Raw genomic sequence first — 19,637 nt, forward strand, 5'->3', positions numbered from 1 at the left:
CTTGAATACTGTATAAGATGAGTATTGTCAAGGGGGGGGGAGGAAATAAAGAACTGAATAGTATAAAATTGGTTGCAACAAAATGTTTCCTGAATGAAATAAATCTGGTATTTGAAGATGAGAGCGCTTTGTGTAGACAAGAAGAGAAAACTGCTTGTGCAGAGGCAAAAGCAAGCAAATTATCTGAGGATGTCAAGAAAAGTAGCCAAATACATAGGGTCTATGCAGGTGAGAGTCTGTCAGTTAATGAATATTTATTAAGAGCCTACTACGTGCCAGGTAGTGTAAGTGCAGGGGATACAAAGACAGGCAAAGAGGAGCTCACAGTCTAATGGAGGAGAAAACATAGAAACATCAGTATGCAATCAAACCATATACAAGATAAATTTGAAGTAACTGGCAGAGAGAAGGCACTTGAATTAAAAGGGATCAGGATGAGAAAGGGATTTTTTGGAGTTTGGAGGAGAGAGGAGCATAGGGGTTGAAAGAATAAGGGCTTATTTTGGGGGTGCATTATCAGCTGATGCAAAGGAGAGAAGACAGTAAGAAAAAAACAAACAAACCAAAAACCCCACAGCTATCATGTCTGCAGATCCTCTTCTCTGATGTATATATGTGAAAGTTACTTAACTACTTCTCATAGAGTATGAACTTAAGGCCTGCAGTCATCCTGGGTACCTTTGGAACACTTTGAATCACTTCTCTTAGTTGAGCCCCATTTCACTTTGTCCTTTTGTTGGCTCCCATACCACACTGTTGACCCATGTAGCTTGCAGTCTACTAAAATTCCCAAATTTTTTTCAGAAGTACTGTCTAACCTTGCCTTTTCCTTCTCGTGTGTGTGAAATTGATCTTTTATTTGTATCAAAGTGCAAGATTTTTCATTTATCCCTGTTGAATTTTATTTTATTAGATTAAATCCAATGGTCTATTGTTTATTAAGTGCTCATTTTGTGCCAGGCACTGTGCTTAGTACTGGGGATGCAAAGACAAAAGTGAACAAACAGTAAATACAATGGGACATTATATTCCTTACACTTTTCATTCGTGTGATTGTAAAGATGTGATCTAATGTGGAGTTCTGTTTGTGAAAGTCTGCTTATTCCCTTATACCTTCATCAAGTGAATCATGGGTAGATTATTTTGCTAAAAATATTATATAAGTGGGAAAATAGGCAAACGTTTTTTGTAATTATTGATACTCCTTAGGGTGCTTTTTTAAAGGTAATAAGTCTGAGGTAAAGTTTTTCCCTTACTCTTTCATTAAAGTGCTCCTCCTTCAGATAACTCAACAATTAATTCTTCAGCATATTCAAAATTGTCACTTGCAGCACTGATCTCTATGAATTTGGTCTGGTCTTGGTCTGCATTTTTTTCAGTGTCATTTCTCCTGCCTCAGGCACCACTTCTGAGATTGTGCTATTGGAATCTAAATATGTTGGCTCTCTTTGCATTGGTGATGAAAAGAGTTTGTTATAAAAATCCTAATAGGTAATTTCCATTTTTTCCCTCTTTGTTGTCTTCCCAGTTTTCTTTTAAAAATCCTCTGTATGACTTTGCTTAGTTGGGTCACTCACCAGGCTTTCTTTTAAATGTTTTTTTCCCCACTGCTTCATGTTTTATGAGTTGATATTGCTATAACATTGTACTATCCTCCTCCATAAAATATTGCAAGTGAGTTTATGTTCTAAAAGCCTTTGACTACTTTATCCTGCTTGATCCAGGAGATTAGGTATTGTCTGACTTAAGTGGCTTCTAAATCTACTGATATGGTAATTATTAGGGTGATTGATTTATATTGGCTAAATTTTGTAAGGAAAAAATTGAAACTAATATAGTTTTTGGTTTCTTGGTCCATTTAGGAGTTTAGGGCATTTTTCAGCTAGGTCAGTTAAAAGATCTTAAATGCCGAATTATTCAATTTTGTTTGCTATACCTCTTTATATTACTTCATTCTATAGATGGGGAATACAGGGCAATAGACTCTCATCTTTTTCATTTGTTCTCAAAGACCAATCGGAGGAAACATTCTACACTTGTAAAAACATACCTCAGTCATAAACTGATGTATTACTTGAAATTTGTAGTGCCAAAGACAGGATTTTCCATTCCGTCTTATGAGCAAACATGGTTCATTATTAGCTCTGAAATTTATTATAATTGGTATGGTGGGAATAGTGGGTGTGGGAGAGGGTAATTATGTCATAGCCTATTCTTCTTTAGCAAAATTGAACCTTATCCTGAGGACTGAAAATATTGGTGAGAAAATGAACTGGAATTTTCCTCCCTTATTTGCAAAGTGGAGGTGGTAGTTTTCTATGAGTATAGAATATTACAAATATTGTCAAGCATGATCAGTGTGTTCACTGTTTTTGCTGAACTACTCTCCCCTCACTGCTTTTTAAAAATCTTTATTAGAAGGGATGGCTCATTAGGTCAAAGAAGTGGGGGTGAGAGAGAGTATATATTTAGGAATAAATGTGATGCAAAAACTAAAGGCTTTAATAAAAATAAATCTTTTTAAAAAAAGAAAATAAGCTTGAGGATGTGATACTTTCTGGCTTACCAGTATTCTTATTAAGCTGTGCTCATAACTGAACGCTGTACTCCACATGAGATTGGATAAGGCTTTTGAATTTATATTCTTTACTTCCATTTCTTTTTAGGTATAATATCTTGCTTTTTGGTATGATTTTTAGATAAAATAGTCTTTTCTCGGTTGTACTCTTTTCATTTTCATTTGATCTTCTTGACTGCTTTGTTTTTTTCTACTGTTCTCTTGGTCACATAAGATGGGAGTGTCTCCCCAAATTTTTTTATTTGTTTTTCAAGGCCCTTACTCATCTAATTCCAGTGTACATCTCTCTTCCAAAGTAAACATCTTGATCTATAGATTCAGCTAATTTTCTTGACTCATGACTTCCTTTTGCTTCTGTGTTTGTTCCTCTTCTTGTTTTTCTATAGCTCTCACTTTCACCTGCATTTTCTAGATTGACTTCTTTTAAGAAAGCATTCCATGGCAGCTCACCTGATTACTCCCTGAGTGCTGTCACTTTCTCCTGTATTGGTTGGCATTTGTTGATATGTTGACATTTAAGAGTAACCTTCAGTTGTTCCATGTGTGTATTCTATACTTCCAACAAGACTGCAACCTCTTTTGGAAGTCAAAGATGGTTCTTTTCTGCTGTTCTCTACATAGTGCCTGTTAACAGCACACAAAATGCGTGTGCTTGCTGCACCTATCAAATAATAAGTTTAAGCAAGGGGTTAAATATAATAGAACTTGAAATATTTTCAAATTTATTTGAAAGGTTGTTTTTACTAATATGCCTATAATATACCTATACTCTTTTCTTGGCAGGTTCTGACAGGCTGCTATGGAAAAGAATAAAAGAAACTAGGAGATTTTTAAAATCATTTTTGTCCTTGACCACAGCGATCCTGTTGTGACTTGTCTCTGTGAGTATACTTATTCCAGATAGAGTACTTTCTCGTCATTTTCTGTTAATCCTAGGGATATAGTAGCATCAAAAAAATTGAAGAGCATTTGTAGGATTTATACCTTAACAGGTTTAGTGACAGAGGGCAAATAATCTTGTGCTGCTAACAATAACAGTACCTACTTTAGATATCCTTAATTGAGATCTCTTTGATTCAAACCCAGTAACTTAATGTGTTTATGAATTCACTAATAAATATACTGCCTCTGATAAAGCCAATGCCAAAACCCTTTAGCATTTCATTAGAGATCTCCATCCAGGTTAACATCAATCCATTTATTAACACTTGTTGGATATAGTTATTCAGCCATCTATGATTCTGCCTAGGTGTGCCATTAACTAGTCTATACTATTTTACATTGTCCATAAATATGAAGCTGTCAAATACCTTGCTAAATCAGATATACTTCACCTACAAGATCCTTATCTTTGGTGCCTAATAAACATTATTTAAAAGTAGAGCTACTCCAAGTGTACAGATGGAGATTCTGCCCCTTCCACTACACAGGCCTACAAAGACACTCCTACAGTTTGCAGCCACAATAGCTCTCTGTACAGCTTGCCACTATTTGTGGCTTTTTTCTTTGCAAGTCACACACCTGCTTTCACTCAAAAGAGGCCAGTCCAGTTACTGTAAGACTAGCTGACTCCTGCTCCTTCCTAGGATTCTATAGCTATGACACACTGTTTAAAGCTGTACGTGTATAAGCTGACACCAATTTTGCTGTCACCTGGATGAATAAACAGTTTCAAATTTAATTAATCCTATTAATAAGTCTATAGGTAACCCTTAAAAAACACCTCAGTAGAATATTAGTTGACATAAAAATCATTCAGCAAGTTTTGTGATTTGTGGTATTAGAATAAATCAATTTGCTAGAGCAAGTAGCTATTTAAATATCCTATCAAATATTCTTCACGTGTTCTGACAAGTAAGGTTGCATTGCAGTCATTGTTTCTGAAAAAAGGGAATGGCATGGTGTGAATCTGATGATTTAGGAGTATTTTTTGGCCAAAAGAGCAGAAGAAACAAACAGTATTGAGTTCTATTAGTAGGCTATTACTCTAGTTAGGTGAGAGGTGGTGAAGATCTGAACTGTGTGATTAGAGAACAGAGAACACTTGAAATAGATTGTAGTGTAAGTGTGGTAGAAGTGATTTGATTGGGGAGCCAATTGTATGTGGGGAGGGGGAGTGAAGGACAGTAAAGAGGTGAGGACAGTTCTGAAGTACTGACCCTGAGTTATTGAAAGGGTGGAGGTATTCTCAAGTTTGGAAGGTTAAGATGGGTTTGGGAAGAAGGATATTGAATGACTTTTACAGATCTCAAATTTGAGATTCTTGTGGAGCATTGAGGTGAAAATTTTCTTTTAAAAAAAAATGTTCTTACTGATGTCATTTTTTACATCATCATAGTTTCCCTAAGTTTCTCTCCCCACCTCCCTGAGAGCCATCCCATATAAAAAAATAGTATGCTTTCTAAACAATTGAAAACCAATGAAGGGGAAAAGTTCTGTACAATCAAGGTATTGAACCATTCTGAAAACATGCAATGTGCAATGCCTGTGAACTTTACACCTTCATGAAGGGGTGGGTTGGGGGAATCTTCTCATATTTTTTTCATTCTACTTATACTTGATCTTTATAACTTTGCTACATTCACTTTTTTGTGTATGTTTGTCTTTTCCATTTCCATTGTTGTTGCTGTTGTGTATATTGTTTTCTGGGCTGTGTTTACTTTGGTGTGCATCATTTCATGTAGGTTTTCCTTCTCTGATTTGTCACATACGTAATTTCTTACAGCACAAGAACACTCCGATACATTTATGTACCACAGTTTGTTTAATCGTTTCTCGGGTGATGATCATCTCTTTTGTTTCCACTTCTTTGCTATCATGAAAGTGCTGCTATAAATATTTTAGTATATATGAAGAGTTTCTTCTTATCAATGACTTCCTTGGGTATGAACCCAGTGGTGGAGTATGAAGTCTGTAGTTCACAGGTTATAGCCATTTTAGTTGCTTTATCTGCATAATTCCTATATGCTTTCCAAAATGGTTGTGACTTTTCACAGGAACCACTAACAACATATTAGTGTGTGTCATCCCACAACCCCTGACTATTTCTCTTTTTGTCGTCTTTGCCAATTTGCAGGGGGTGAGGTGAAACCTCACACTTGTTTTGATTTGATTTGGAATATTCTTTCATGTGTATGTGAATACTTTGTAGTTTTTTTTTTTAATAACTTTTTTCATATTGTCACCCACTGAGAGTGATACCAAGTTTAAGAGCCTGGCTGATTAGGAGGATGGTGGTACCCTTGATCATGCTAGGAAAGTTGGAAAGTGGGAAAGATTTTTGGGGAAAGGTGATGAATCCTGTATTGGACATGTTGAGTTTGGTGAATGGCTCTAATTTTTTGGTAAATATAAAGTTAAGTCTTTAGCTGAGAAGGTGAAGGAAAGTGTGTTGTGGGAAGCTTCCAGAAGGATGAAAGGTTTAGAATAGCTCCGGTAGGTGAAATAGAGAATTGATTAAAGGTTTGCCTTCCCTATAATGAATGCTCAGTTGAAATTTTGTAACATAAATCTGTTATAGTCAGCATGATTTCCTCTAGCTCAATTCAGCAACATGGGAATAGAAACGAAGGAGGTAGACAGTTGGAGTAATCAGAGATTTTGGTTTGACAAGGCGTGAAATAATAGGAGACTAGAGCAAGAGACTTGAATGTAGAAAATCGTATAGAGTTGAACTGACTCACCAAGGGGTTGGGATAGGGAAGGATAACCAGTTCAGGGATAATAACCTGGAAAACTGAGGGCTTGAGAGATTAAAGATCATGGTGAGAATGAAGAATAGGGTTTGGCGTTTATAGGAAATGTCAAAGGAAAATTAGAATGATAAAAGATTATGTTCAGATAAAATTATTTAAGAGTTCTTGTTATTGGAACACTTGTGAGTGATAGCAAGATCAAGGGATAACCTGTGTGTGTGTGTGTGTGTGTGTGTGTGTGTGTGTGTGTGTGTGTGTAGCTAAGGTAGAGTGGAGAAACAGGTCATAGGAATTGAGTAGATTGAAAATAGTAGAAAGGAAAAGTTACATTGGTGGAGGTAGCATTAATATATATATGTTGAAGTTCCCTACTGTGAGGGCAGGTGTTGAGGTAGATGGAAAGACTGTGAGCCATTCAGTGAACTCATTGAGGAAGGATAGGGAACATCCTGGAGATAGGGTCCACAGGGTCTCTATTGGGTAGTAAATTTGATTAGTGAGAACCTCAAAGAAGGAAAAGCTGCAGTTATGCTGTTAGAGTCTGGCTGGAAGTAAGGGAACAAGAGAATACCAACTCCCTCACCATGACCAGTGAGTTGGGGATATGAGTGAAAGTGCTAGTACTAGTCTAGTACTAGAAAGGGTGACCAGCACTCTGGTCAGAAGGAGCCAGATCTCTTATTCTGGCACAGAATAAGAAAGGAAAAGGTTAAGTTTGTTAATTATGGAGCAGGTTTCGATATGTGTCTTCAGAAGGCCTAATGGGAAGATAGATCTAGATGGGAAACTGGGCATGTAGGATTGAAGTTGGGAATAAGGAACAGGATTTGTGCAGAAGGTTCACAGAGTATGTGGGGAAAGGGTTATGCTTATCATTGATCAAGGAGTCAAGAGAGGTCTACTGAGAGAATCAGGTAATTAGGCTGTTCAAAGTCTTTCCTTGAGGCCCAGACTCACGGCATGTAGGAGCACATGGAGATATGGTGGGGGGGTGGTAGGTCAAGGGGCAGAAAGCTGTAGTATCTGAAAGAAATATTTAGCATCCTTGCAGCATGGTTGCTGGAGTTGGGAGAAGGCCCCTGGGGCAGAGAAAGAACCTAGAGGTATTAGGACCAGAAGAAGGCCCTGGGAGTAAGAGTGAAACCTGAATGAGACACAGGTCTTAGGAAAGTCCCAGGGCGAAGAAGGGGGCAGGAGCAGAAGGTTCCACTTTTTCTCCTTTCACTTTTCAACCCTTTGTAATCTATTTAATGACCTTATAATTCAACTGAAAAGTATCTCTCCAAAGTTACCAAAGAACTTGAATTGCAAAATCCAGTGACCTTTTCTCAATCCAGATCCTTATTGGGTTTGGAACTCTGGATGTCTTGTCTGACTTTTTTGATATATTGGTTAGTTTTGCTGAACTATTTTCCCCCTCTCTTTCATTTCTTATAAGGGATATTGGCTGTTTAAAAGGGGATAAGAGAATAACCATAATTGGGGAGAAAATGTGATGCCCTAAACTAGACAAAATGCTCCAGAGGTAGTCTGATTAGGGCAGAGTATAGTGGGACTATCAGTTCCCTTTCCCTGGAATTTATATTTATCTTAATATAGTAAGATTATATTAGTAGTTGTTGGGTTTGGGTTTGGTTTTTTTGGCTGCCATATCCCATTGCTGACTCATTGAACCTGTGTACTATTAAACCTTTTGTTCTCTAGTCTTTTTCTTTATGGACTGCTTTCTGGTGAGGCTTTCTGCATTTTATTTTCAAGTCTATTTCTTTTACCCAAGTATAAGACTTAAATTTATCCCTTTTAAATTCTACCTTTTTTAGCACAGTTTTCTAGCCTGTCATAGTCTTTTTGGATCTTGAATCTGTCATCCATTGTGTTACTTCCTGGCTCTGTGTCAGCCGCATATTTGATAAATGTGCCATCTGGGCATTTATTCGAGTAATGATAAAAATATTTAATAGCACAGTTTCCAGCACAGGTCCCTGGGCCATTCCACTGGATTTGTACTAATATGTTAATGCAGAACCATTAGAAACCAATCTTTGAGTTAGGTTTCTATTTAGTTATACTATCATTTAGCCTACATCTCTCTCTACCCTTTCTGCAAGAATTTTAAAACAGTGTGACCAAGTTGTTGTCTTGCTCTAGTGCCACCACTCCCTGAAATCTTCAGTAGCTCCTTATCACCTCTGGGGAAAAAATAGAGTTATCATTGGCCTTGTATTTAAAGTTCCATAGCACGAGTCCCATCTGCCTTTCCAGCCTAACTTCATATTATTCTCTTTTATGGGCCTTTCAGCTTCTCCCTGTGCATGATATTCCATCTTCTACCTTTGAGCTTCTGTACATGTGGTTGCCATATCTGGAATGCATTTCAGTCTCTCCTCTGCCTTTTGGACTCTCTAGCTACTTTCAAAGCACTCTCCAGTGTTATCTCCTAGAGAGGGGGTCCTGTCCATGTTCCCCAGAATGATTAGCATTCTTTCCTCTTGAAATTGTTTTGTATTTTATATATGCTTTGTATTTACTTGCATGCATTTTGTATTCCCTATTCCTGTGTAGAACGTAACTTCATCGATGGCGGAGGGTGATTAGGTTTTGTATTTGTATCTATCTTTCCTAGTACACTGACTTAGTACATGCCTAATAAATATTGAATTTGTGATTGAATTTTCAAATGTTTAATTGAATGTTATTGTTGAAGAGGGAGAAGACATTCTCTGTAGCTTCAGAGAAGGGAGCTAGAACCAGTTTGGCATCTACAGGCATCTCCTCAACAGCAGCCCAAAGATGTAATCATTCATACAGTCCTTTATCATTTCTGCTAATAGGATCCTTACTACTGAAATAAAACCATTCTATTTGGGGCACCATCTGCCTTCTTCACTACGATTCACATGCTACAGAATGAAGCATGTTGATATTGTCCAGTACAAATTTATGTTACATGATCTCAATTAGGCCCTCATTGTGGCAAGACTTTACTTTTATACTTACTTCATCTTTTCACTTAATTATCTCACTTGCCACAGTGACTTTTCCAAACCCTTTCATCTCCCTTGAAATCACCCATGATTCTCCTTCCTCCAGTCCCCTTAGCTGAGAATCTTTCCTCATATTTTATTGAAAAAATTGAGGTCATTCATAGAGAGCTCCCTTGTCTCTTCTCCTCATTTCACATCATCGAACTGCCTTCTGTTTCTCCTCCCCCTGACCTTTGTCTCTCATGAAGAGGAGACCATTCTTCTTGCCAAAGCAATACTCAGTACATGCACAAGTGATCCCACACCGTTCTTCTTCTCCAGCAGAGATCTTTATCATCTGTACTTTTACTAATCTTCAATGTTTTCCTCTGTATCGGCTTTCTTTTGCTGTATACAAAAATGTCCATATTTCCCACATTCATAAAAAACCCTCACTTGATCTTTTTGCATCACTAGCTCAAGTCTTCTATCCCACTAGCTATATGATTCTGCTTTTTATAGCTGAGCTCTATGAGAAAAGCCCATCTTCAATCAGTGCCTCCACTTTCTTTCCTCTCACTCTCTTCTTAACTTTGTATTCTGGCTTCTTAACCAGAAACTGCTCTCTCCAAAGTTACCAATGATTTCTTAATTGCCAAATTAAATGGCCGTTGCTCATTCCTCATTCTTCTTGACATCTCTGTAGCTTTTTATATTGTTAATCACCCTCTATTTCTTGATACTCTCTACTCTGAGGTTTTCTAGATAGTACTCTTCCTAGTTTTGCTCCTACCTCTCTCACGTGAGTCCTACCTCTCACCTCCTTTGCAGGATCTTCATTTATGTCATACCTGCTAACTATGGGTGTCCCCCAAGACTCTGTACTGGGCCCTCTTCTTCCTCTGTACTGTTTTGCTTGATGATCTCTTCAGCCCCAAGAAATTTAATAATTGCATCTGTGCAAATGATTCTCAGATTTGCTAATCCAGCCCTAACTGCTCTCCTGACCTTTATTTTCACATCTCCAACTACCTGTTGGACATCTTGAATTGGATGACCTGTATGCATATTAAATTCTACATGTCCAAAACTAAACTCATCCTATTTCCTTCAGAACCTTCCTCTTTTTCAAATTTCACTCTTGTTGTTGAGAATACCACCATCCTCCATGTTACCAAGGTTCACAAACTAAGTATCATTCTTGATTCTTCACTCTCTCTTATCCCACAACTACCAAGTCCTGTTGTTTCTACCTTTGTAATATCTCTTGGATACACCTTGACTATTGCAGTAGTCTTCTACTTGGACTTCTTGCCTCAAGTCTTTCCCCACTCCAGTCCATCTTCTACTCAGTTGTTAAATCGATACGTCTGACCATATTTAATAATTCCAGGAGCTTCCTATTACCTTCAGAATCAAATATAAAATCCTCTGTTTAACTTTTAAAGACCTTCATAACCTGGCTCCTTTCAACCTTTCTGATCTTGCACCTTATTTCTCTCCATGTCCTCTTCAATCCAGTGACACTGCCCTCCTTGCTGTTCCTTACACATTACATTCCATCTCTGAACTGTTCATTTTCATTGCCTATACCCCATGCCTGGAATTCTTTCCATCTTCTTCCTCACTCCTGGCTTCCTTAGCATTTTTCTGGTCTCACCTAAAATCCCACCTTCTGTAAGAATCTTCTACAAAAGACTGTAAAGAGAGAGGAAGTACTCTAAGCTCATGATTTCTTTTCTTTTTTTTTTTTAATTTTAATCTGGAGTCATAAAACCGAGAGCATCCTGTTGTGTGACAGTTTCATCTCCCTAAAGAGATGCCATCACTATTCCAAACCACTTTCCCTTTTGCTAGTTTTCTATCTTTCTAAGATGCATAAAAATGTCATCTATGGTGACCTTATCAGTTTAGTAGTAGGAAACAAAATAAGTGAGGCATTTTATCTTTAAAATGCTGTGTGTGTGGACTGCTTAATCCTGTAGATTTTTGTTCCCTCAATGCTAGTGGCTTCCTTAGGAAATTATTTCCAATTTATCCTGTGTTTATTTTGTTTGTACATAGCTGTTTACTTGTTGTCTTTCCCCTTAGATTGTGAATTCTTTGAGAGCAAGGACTATCTTTTGTTCTTAACCCCCCTTTTTTTTGTATCCCAGGTTAGCCCAATGTAACTTGGCACATAATAAATCATTAACAGATGATTCTTGACATGAGTGGTTGACTTGGTGTAGCTTTTGTTTTTACGAGGATCTTTTTTATATTGAGTTGAGACATGCAATGCCAAAACTTCTGCTCAGCACTCTGTCCACTATGCCATACGGCTTACTCTTTCCTGGCAGAGTAATCTTATTAATGAGCAGCAGTCTGTCTGATAGAATGCTGATTGAAAGTTAGGAAGACCTGTTTTCAGGTCTCTGATATATGCCATCCTGGTGACCCTGGACAAGTCATTGAACCTTGGTGAGGTTGGAAAGAATACAGGCTATATACATTGATAAAAGTAGTTTCTTTATAGGGAGCTGGTTCACTGCACCAGTGACATCACAGGACCATATCAGAAAGGGGGCAAAAATCACAGAGTAAGCTCTTAATAAATGCTTGTTGAGTTGAATTAGAATGGCATTTATTGCTTTAAGCTGCATACTGAATAGATTCTTTTTTTTTTCATGACTAAGTCAGAGGTCATCAAGACATTTAAAAAGACATATAAATTGTAGTTTGAGGGTCATAATTTGGAGGTACTTAAACCATCCCAGGCTAAATTCTTATTTGTGTAGCCACATCACATCTTGTTTTTTAGACTTTAATGAATGGTGACAGTATAATTTATTCACTCAACTTTTATTGAAAGAATTGTATTATGTGATCTCAAAAGTTCCTTCTAATGCTAAAGTGCCATGATTTTAAGATTTTATGATTCTTCCAATAAATTCCTCTCTTCTGACTCAAAATGGCATAAAAGTGACTATTTTCTTTAAAGTTATGCCAGTGGATTAGAGACTCTGGCAAGTCTTAAAGCTTGAAAGGCTTTGAGTGCAGCCCTGATATGTGTGACATTGGGATTAAGTCACTTAACCTTTCTGACCAATAATTTCCTTATTTGCAAAAAGGGGTAAACTAATATATTTAAACCCTGTGTCATAAAGTCATAAAATTATTGCCAACCTTATAGCGCTATATAAATATAAGCTGCTATTATCATCATCTGTGGACCTGCCTGGCTAAGTTCAGAAAAGCTTGTGACTAGAAATCAGATACAAAATGACTGTCTTAATTTTGATGAACTCATTTTGGAAGCTGGAGAAATTATCATCTAGGGATTTAACCCTTGTAGATACACCAGCTAGATACCAACCTTGTGGAAACACCGACTGTTTAGGATGTACTGCAGCTCTCCTTCCTCAGCAGCCAAGAAAAAGGGCTTCCCAACCAGAAAAGGCTTTTGTTTTATTTTTTTAGCTGCAGCATATCATGAAGGCAGACACTGAAATGTGGAGAAATAGTCATATTAATGAAATTCCTGATCCCTGGAGTATTCTTCTGCTCAGGACAGCAAACCCATAAACAGCACATGAAAAAGAAGGATAGAATTTTCTTTGAGAGGAAACAGTGCCACCTACTGAATTGCTAACACTGATTTTTGTTAGTTCTTTTAGTATAATCAAGTCCTGTTTATAGCATCTTAGATTTATGAAAGCCAAAGAGATCTCCATCTGAAAAAAAAAAACCAAAAACCCAACTGCCCTCTTATTTTATCAGGCGACAGCTTGTAATGGAACTCAGTCATCTGCGTTCTTGGTTCACATGAAGACCGTAACTTTCTCATGATAGCTTTTTAAATGAATTTTCTTCAGAAACAAATAGAGAAAGTTTAGTTTCATAATTTTTTGAGAACGATGGCTAAATAATCTGCCTAGTGATCCACATGAAATGTTAAATTAAAATCAGTAGATACCCACCTCCCGCCTGTCCTCAGTCCTCTGGTGTTGTGGTTGGTCACTGCATCGATAAAAATTTCTAAGTTTTTCAGCATTGATTGTCTTTACAATGTGGTTATGACTGTATAAATTCTTCTCCTGGTTTTTCTTCCTTCACTGTATATCAGTCCATGCAGGTTTTCCCAGGTTTCTCCGAAATTGCCTCTCTCATCCATGTAACACAGCAGTGTTCCATCACATTCATATGCTGTGATTTGTTCGGTCATTTCCCAGCTGACAGGCATTTCTTCAGTTTTCGGGTCTTTGCCACCATGAAAGAGTTGCTATAAATATTTTAGTACAGATGGGTTCTTACTCTCATTCATCTCTTTGAAGCATAGGCTTTCTAGTGATATCTGTGTCAGAGGGTGTGTACAGCGTGATAATTTTATGGGCATAATTCCAAGCTGCTTTCCAGGAGGGCTGGACCAGTTTTTAACCTCATGAACAGGGCATTAGTGTGCCTCTTTTTCATAGGGTTCATTTTTTTATTTTGAGTATTTTCTCCTTGTTGTTACTCTTGTAATTAGGTCAGATTTAAGGAAGGCACATCAGATCTCCTGTTTTCCTAAATCATTAGAAATTCAAATGGTTTAACTGAGAAAAGACTAAAATTTCCCAGTGTCCTACCACTTCTTAATTTTTAACTCTGAATTTTGTTCCCCCCAATCCCTGGGATTAAAAGTGCTTTTCTTAGTGAAGAGATTGGAGTAATTTAAATTAAATTCAACTGGTATTAAGTAAGTGAGTGTTCTGTATGTGTTAGTCCTTCGTTGTTGAAGAAGACCCAGCCATCAGAGAAATGATGACATGACTTGCACTTAACTTTGTTTTGAGGGAGGGAGGGCTGTGCAGGTCACCAGCGTCACTTCTCCTCCAGAGTCATCTGAATCCAGTGACCAGATATTCATCAGGATGACTAGAGATGATCCAGGATGAGGCAGTTGGAGTTAAGTGACTTGCCCAAGGTCACCCAACTAGTGAGTGTCAAGTGTCTGAGGGGAGATTTGAACTCAGGTCCTCCTGACACATGCACTGGTGCTCTATCCACTGCACCACCTAGCTGCCCAGATGTTATGTGTAAGGTATAGTACGAGGTATTTGTGATACAAAGACATACATCAAACAGTCTCTTTATGACTGGGGGAAAAGTGAGTTTGGCATGTATGTAGATAAGTAAATTCAATCTATATGAGATCATAGACTTATTTATCCTAAATTTTTATTATCTTTTTTATATCACCTGCAATTTTTTATTACATAGAGGCCAAATCGTAGCTTTAGTTGTTGTTGTTATTATTATTTCTGCCAGGAGTAGTGCTTATGATTTGGTAGATTACCAGGATCATGAAAGGGCATGTAGAGGAGGTAGCATCTGAACTAAGTATTAAAGAAAGCTGGAGATTCTAATAGGGAGGTGAGAAGGGAGACCATTCCAGGCATCAGGGATGGTGCTGGTGGTGTGTGTAATTTTTGCAAGGCACAGAGTCAGGAGATGGAATGTCGTGTATGAGGAACAACAAGCTATTTTGTTTGGCAGAAATGAGAATGTGAGGGTCAGAAGAGTTTGTAGTTTATCCTAGAAGGTACCATATTGAGATCTGTGCCTTAGGAACAACAGTTTGACAGCTGTATGGAACACTGGAATGGAGAGGGAAAAGACTTGAAGCAGGAAAACCAATCAGAAGGTGTTTACATCATTCGAAATGAGAGATAAGTTCCCATTCTTTTCAGTGGAATGAGGAGATCAGACTAGTCACTTTTAGCCTACTCTACTCTTCTAACTCTAAAATCTTTGTATGATCCTATGATAATGACCTGAACCAGGGGAGTATATATGGAGAGAAGGGTATGGGATTAATAAACGAGATTTTGTGTAGGTGGACTTGACTTGGTAACTGATTGTGAATGGGAGCATCAAGGAAAGGAAAGAATTAAGGATGACTTCAGGATTAAGAATTTATGCAACTGGAAGAATGCTGATGCCTTCAATAGATACAGGGAAATTAGGACATGGGTTCTCATGATGGGGAAAGATAATGAGTTATTTTGGATATATTGATGTTGAAGTGCCTATGGTATATGTCCTCCACAAGAGTCATATGGCAATGCCTCATCATGGTGTTGAGGTTTCCCTTAGTACTCAAAGCCTTTATTGTTATAACCTCAACTCTATCGGGTTCTTTTTTACTGGAGGCTCTGAGTATATGGTCCCAACAGCAAATTCAATCTGTTTTTCAAGGATCAGATTAGCTAACTACAGAGTAGGTTGGCTACTAGGTGATGAATTTTTTGGTCATACTGGTTTAACTGAGAAAAGACCAACAATTTCCAGTGTCCTACCACTTCTTAATTTTTAGCTCAGAATTTTGCTGGTTGGACCTATTGAGTTTGAGGTGTCTAATAGACATCTAGTTAGAGATATCCAAAAGGCATTTGATGGCACAGAACTGGAGTTCAGGGGAGAGATTTGGGCTGGATATCTTGTTCTGGGAATCACCTACATAGATTTGCTATTTGAACCTATGGAAGTATTTTGTCACATTTGTATTCCATAACTTGTTCAGCCATTCCCCAATTTATGGGGCACCTCCTCAGATTCCCATTCTCTGCCACCTTGAAAAGAGCTACACAACTTTGTATAGCTTTAATTAAAGTTTGTTTAGGATTACTCCCTCTCTTAATCTACCCTTCCTCTAATTCTTCTTTTCCTCTTCTCTTCTTTCCCTGCTATTTCCATGTGGAGTGAAATGTGTTTCTGTACCCTACTACTGTGTGTGTATTCTTCCCTCCTTTACCCAATTTAGATGAGAGTGAGGTTTAACTCTTAGCTGCTCTCCCCATTCCCTTCTTGTTTGTGTTTGTGTGCTTATTTCTATTATTGTCAAAACCAACCTCGTTCTCTCAGTCACCTATGATCTCAAGCTTGATGCCATTCTCAATTCTTCTCTCTTAGTATTTTCACTGGTTGTCCCCCATTCTTGGAACCCTTTCCCTGCTTATCTACACCTCTTAGCTTCTCTGGCTTCTTTCAGGTTCTTGCTGAAGTACCATCTTCTGCAGAAAGCCTTTCTAGATTCCTCTTGATGTTAGAACCTTCCCTTTGTTGATTATTTCCAATTTCTAATTAATGTGTGTGTGTATATCTATCTATCTATCTATCTATCTATCTATCTATCTATCTATCTATCTATCTATCTATCTATATCTTGTTTTTATGTAGCTGTTTGCATATTGTCTACCCCGTAAGCCTGTGAATTCTTTGCAAGCAGGATCTGTCTTTTACTTTTCTTTGTGTCTCTAGTGCTTACCACAATTCTGGCACATAGTAGGCACGTAATAAATGCTAGTTGACTGTATCGCTCCATATTATCCAATCTGTTGTCAAAATGTTGATATTCTGTAGTGACAACATTTCTCAAATACATACTTTTTCACCACTCATGTAACCCCAACTTTAGTACTAGCCGTCATCATCTCTTGCTTAGATTATTGCACTAGTTTGCTCGTTGGTGTCCCTGCCTCAGATCTCTTCACTACAAGCATCCTCCATGCTGGTGCCAAGATGATTTTCCTCAAGTTTAGATTTGACGGTGTCACATACTTCAACCTACTTCCCACTCAATAAATTTTGGTTATTTCTTGTTACTCCAATATACAGTATGAAATTCTCTTTTCATTTCATATTTACAACCCTTTACAACTTGTCCCTTTCCTTCCTTTCTAGTTGTTATTCTTTATCCCACACTCTATAATCCAGCTCTTTTTGTTGACTGTGCATGGGACACACCATCTCCTGTCTCCTGTGCCATCGTTCTGACTTCTGCACCAGTCCCACAACGCCCTTTCTCCTCTCCTCTGCTCATTAGCTTAAAGTTTGCTAATTGGTTTGCTTAAAGGCTGAGCTGAAGCCCTACTTTCTTCAGGAGGCCTTTGTTATTACACCTTGTTTCCCTTATTAGAACATGAACTTCTTGAGAATGGGGCCCTGTTTTTCCCTTTCTCTCCCCAACACCTAGCTCAGGTGACTGGGATAAAAAGCAGCAGAACCGTCAAGGTTCAAAAAAGGGACTCAAGAAAAAAACTTCCTTGAAAAAGGAAGAGCTCAAAGAGCTAACAAGATGATGGGGAGAGGATGTCATCAGTAGTAATAGTAATGGGGATGAAAACTTGGCAGGGAGAAGGGCCAGTTTATCCTCTGATGCTGTGTAGGAGGTAGAGGATTTTCTAGAAGATTTAATAGGGAAAGACAGGTTGAAGAAAACAGACACTTGGCTTCCACTCTGACTTTGGTCTGGGGAATTAGATGCAATATCTGACTAACCAGTCGTGTCCTGAACCTGACCAGGTGCACTCTTGTATCTGCAATTGCTTAGGAATTTATGGTTTGCATAAAAGGGGGCTGCCCTCCATGGGCACTTAGAAGACCTCTGGGCTTTTGCTGGAAGATGCCCCATAGGTTTCCGTTTTACAGGAACATGAGCTTATTTCCCATCCACTCCTCTTGTTGTGCTGGTACTCCCATTGTTCAAATCAAGGCCTTCTGCAGGGTATATGCACTGTCATTGCCTCATTCTGGACATTTGGGGAGGGGACAGACATGTGAGGAAACTCCCTTCACTGATGCATCTAGGCAATTGTATTGCAATTTTTAGTTTTAGAGTGCAGCATGGGGCACTGAGAAGTTGTGTCTTGTATGTGTCAGAGATGTGGTTGAACCCCAGTCTTCCTTACTTGGAAGCTAGCGCATGCTCTCTCTCTCTCTCTTCCTTCTCTTCCCTCTCCCCCATAATATCCTGCTCCATTATGGGTATTATGCTTCTATTAATATTACCTTTTTGCCATCATTCTTTCACTCATTGAATTCAGAGTTCACTAAAATTATTGCATCTTTTTCATATGATCTGTTATCTAGCCATATCTTCACCATACTAACTTAAACAGTTGGTTTGTTTAAAATAAGTATAATTTTATTTATTATTAAGTTAAATTATTATTTATTATTAAATTTGATCCATCTTTTCAGCTTGTCATTCTTTGGAATTTTAATCTGTTAACCATTATAGTATAACTAACCTCATGCCATCTAAGAATTTATTTGAATAGTCCTTTTTATTATTAAGAACTTGACAAATATCAAACATGAATATTTCTGTATAAAGGGAACAGAAGGAGGACTATATATGAAGCCAAGAACTTTCTTTTCATAGCTTTTAAAAAAAATACAGAATATCTCAAAAATTTTAGTGCATTTTTGTGCTGTTAAAACTTAAAAGTGCAATAAGACTTTTGGAACATGATCTATATTTGAACTTTAGCATTATAGTTTCAACACTGCCCTGCTTTTCTGTCCCCTGGTCTCCAGTTAATTTAAAAAAAAGTATTGACGTTCATTTTTTTCGTTTTAAGTATCACGTCAGTCCCATAGATTGCCTGTGCTGGAAGATATGCTCAATACTTCTAGAGGTGGGAATCTGTTGATATTCAGTTGTTTTAGTTGTGTCTGATTCTTTGTGACCCCATTTGGGGTTTTCTTTGCAGAGACACTGGAGTGCTTTGCCATTTCCTTCTCCAGCTCATTTGACAGTTGAGGAAACTGAGGCAAACAGGATTAAGTGACTTGCCCAGGGTCACACAGTTGGTAAGTGCCTGAGGCCAGATTTGAACTCAGGAGGATGTGTCCTCCTGACTCCAGGTCTGGTACTTTATTCATTGCGCCACCTACAGGCCCACCAGAAGCATTGCATCTTCACTTTTCTGGAGCTATAGCTAGATCTTACTTCTTAAGCCTTTCACAGTTGTTTTCCATCACAATGCAGCAGCTCATAAATGTATCCCTAGTTCATCTGAAAATTTGATAAACTTGTCTTCTCTAACTTTTTCTGAGTCACTGAGCCTTGGGACTTTTCAAGAGGTTTTAAATGAACTCAGTCCTTTCAGTGCTTTTGGGATTGAGTATGTGGTCTAAAATGGGATGGAGAGACAGAAAAAGACCTGAGAGCCTTGGGCTAGATTAGGATAAGAGGGAGCAAGGGAGTTGGAGAGCATGTACCTATAGAAGTAGGAGAGAGATTGATCTGAGGAGGGAGTAATAATAGCCAGTAACAGTGAAGGTTATAGAGACAGGGGAGTATAGGAAACTGTCTGATAAGTAGAGGAGAACTAAGGAAATGTTAAAAATATGTTACTGATTATTTTTTTTGTTCTCATTACCAGATGATATACTTGATTTGGGACAGTCTTGTTATTAGACCAGCCTTGCTGTAGTGAGGACTGGCTTTGAGATACAAGGGGAGGTAGAGATGGTGTACAAAGGATCTTTCACTTGTAATGTTTAACAGATTCTTTGCTACTTGAGAAATTCTCTCTGTACTTCTCTTGTATTTTCCCAGCATACTAGGTACATAGGCATTCAGTTAACACT

At 38.0% G+C, this 19,637-nt stretch overlaps 1 protein-coding gene across 18 annotated transcripts in view; it reads left to right on the plus strand.

Moving 5' to 3' along the window:
* PTK2 (protein tyrosine kinase 2) overlaps positions 1–19,637 on the plus strand; it is a 418,748-nt gene that overhangs the window by 42,794 nt on the left and 356,317 nt on the right. For 12 of the 18 annotated variants that reach the window (XM_072602962.1, XM_072602979.1, XM_072602958.1 and 9 more), the window contains exons 2-3: positions 3,362–3,459; positions 18,755–18,854. The gene's annotated coding sequence lies outside the window, so the exon portion shown is untranslated. Of the gene's footprint in view, positions 1–3,361; positions 3,460–18,754; positions 18,855–19,637 lie in introns of those variants that run through there. The other 6 variants (XM_072602960.1, XM_072602970.1, XM_072602973.1 and 3 more) reach the window with 2 other exon arrangements.

This window comes from Notamacropus eugenii, chromosome 4 (genome assembly GCF_028372415.1).
Source record: "Notamacropus eugenii isolate mMacEug1 chromosome 4, mMacEug1.pri_v2, whole genome shotgun sequence".
Taxonomy (NCBI): domain Eukaryota; kingdom Metazoa; phylum Chordata; class Mammalia; order Diprotodontia; family Macropodidae; genus Notamacropus; species Notamacropus eugenii.